At 26.4% G+C, this 2,500-nt stretch overlaps 1 non-coding gene and 1 pseudogene across 1 annotated transcript in view; both read left to right on the top strand.

Annotated features, from left to right (window-relative positions):
- The first annotated feature begins 552 nt into the window (after positions 1-552).
- On the top strand, positions 553-733 carry LOC129252603 (5.8S ribosomal RNA; annotated as a pseudogene).
- Positions 734-1,175: 442 nt separating this feature from the next.
- The window catches only part of LOC129252599 (large subunit ribosomal RNA), a 3,986-nt gene continuing 2,661 nt past the window's right edge, over positions 1,176-2,500 (top strand). The window contains exon 1 of the ribosomal RNA XR_008583534.1: positions 1,176-2,500. This exon is cut by the window's right edge and continues 2,661 nt beyond it. This is a non-coding gene — a ribosomal RNA (large subunit ribosomal RNA).

The raw sequence follows: 2,500 nt of genomic DNA, 5'->3' as shown, positions 1-2,500 counted from the left end.
AACAAACAGACAAGCAAACAAACGAACAAAAAGAAAAAAAAAAAAAAAAAAAAAAAAGAAAAAAAAAAAAATTTATATAATTATTTTGAATCCATAATTCTTTTTATTCTTTTTCATTCAATTTGTGATCCATCAATTATATCATATTAAATATAATATATGATGGTACATTTTGTAATGTTTTTTCTTATTTTTTTCTTTTAAAAACCTTTAAACATGAAAATAAAAAGTTGTACTTATTATTCATTTGATTGAATGATAAGTTAATTTGTTCACAATAACAAAAGTGGTATATATTTATTATATTATTATATATACATAAAATGATTAAAAAAATACAAAATAATTGAATCATAATAAATACCACCACTGTATTATTGTTGAACTAAGACATTCGCAACTTAATAAAAATGTTTAGAGTTAAATATATTTGATATATATTATTGAAAGAAAATCAATTTATATATTATTAATATTATTTAATTTTACTCTTTCAATTAATATATGCAAAAAAAAATTGACATTTGTTATAAATAAAAATAAATAAAAAAATACTCTAAGCGGTGGATCACTTGGCTCATGGGTCGATGAAGAACGCAGCAAACTGTGCGTCATCGTGTGAACTGCAGGACACATGAACATCGACATTTTGAACGCATATCGCAGTCCATGCTGTTATGTACATTAAATTCAATTTTAAAGTACTGCTTGGACTACATATGGTTGAGGGTTGTAAGACTATGCTAAATAAGTTGCTTATTCTTTTATAAAAATAATTGAATTTAAGCAAATGTGTATATTATTGGATTTTAAATAATTCATAATATTAATAGCAAAAAAAATAAAGATATATAATGAATTTTATTTATTATATATTCTTTAAAAAAAAAATCCTCTCAAATAAAATGAAATGATGAAAATATTGAATCTAAGTATTCTTTACAAAAAATTTTCATATTATTTATATATATATATAAAATAATAATTTATATATGTAATTAAAAGGAGGAATGTCTAGCATAAAAATTAAATTTTTTATTCTAGGATTGCCTCATTTTACATTATTATTATTTTTATATATTTACAATATATAAAAGGAGAAAAGAAAAATAGAGATGAAAAGATGATATAATTTTTTTATTAAATTGTGAGAAGATAAAAAAAGAATATTAAAACAACCTCAACTCATATGGGATTACCCCCTGAATTTAAGCATATTAATGAGGGGAGGAAAAGAAACTAACAAGGATTTTCTTAGTAGCGGCGAGCGAAAAGAAAATAGTTCAGCACTAAGTCACTTTGTCTATATGTCAAATGTGAGATGCAGTGTATGGAATATCTTAATATCTAGTATGAGAAATTAACGATTTAAGTCCTTCTTAAATGAGGCCATTTACCCATAGAGGGTGCCAGGCCCGTATAACGTTAATGATTACTAGAAAGATATTTCCAAAGAGTCGTGTTGCTTGATAGTGCAGCACTAAGTGGGTGGTAAACTCCATCTAAAACTAAATATAACCATGAGACCGATAGTAAACAAGTACCGTGAGGGAAAGTTGAAAAGAACTCTGAATAGAGAGTTAAATAGTACGTGAAACTGCTTAGAGGTTAAGCCCGATGAACCTGAATATCCATTATGAAAAATTCATCATTAAATAATTAAAAAAATAATGTGCATTTTTTTCATATAAGGACATTGTAATCTATTAACATAATAAAGTATTTATCAAAAGATCATTGGTGATATTAAGTTTATTTAAATTAATTTGCTTTTTAAGCATATTAACATAAAATAAATACTAATGATTTGATAAAGTGTTGATAGATTTTATTATATATAATGCTAAAATTCATTTTTTGAATTTTACAAAAAATTTAATATCTATGATATTAATATTTATTTGTATGCATTTATATGATTAACAATGCGAAAGATTCAGGATACCTTCGGGACCCGTCTTGAAACACGGACCAAGGAGTCTAACATATGTGCAAGTCATTGAGTTATATTAAACTTAATGGCATAATTAACTTAACTTAAATATAATGGGATTAATTTTTAGTCTATTTTTTAATAAATAGTCAATTAATTCAATCCCGGGGCGTTCCATATAGTTATGTATAATGATAATTTATTATTATTTATACCTCTAACTGGAGCGTACCTTGAGCATATATGCTGTGACCCGAAAGATGGTGAACTATACTTGATCAGGTTGAAGTCAGGGGAAACCCTGATGGAAGACCGAAACAGTTCTGACGTGCAAATCGATTGTCAGAATTGAGTATAGGGGCGAAAGACCAATCGAACCATCTAGTAGCTGGTTCCCTCCGAAGTTTCCCTCAGGATAGCTGGTGCATTTAAAAATTATATAAAATAATCTTATCTGGTAAAGCGAATGATTAGAGGCCTTAGGGTCGAAACGATTTTAACCTATTCTCAAACTTTAAATGGGTAAGAACCTCACCTTTCTTGATATGAAGGTTGAGGTTATGATAT

Source organism: Anastrepha obliqua, unplaced genomic scaffold (assembly GCF_027943255.1).
Source record: "Anastrepha obliqua isolate idAnaObli1 unplaced genomic scaffold, idAnaObli1_1.0 ptg000280l, whole genome shotgun sequence".
NCBI lineage: Eukaryota > Metazoa > Arthropoda > Insecta > Diptera > Tephritidae > Anastrepha > Anastrepha obliqua.
The sequence above is the reverse complement of the archived record's forward strand: the minus strand, read 5'-3'. Positions and strand labels throughout refer to the sequence as shown.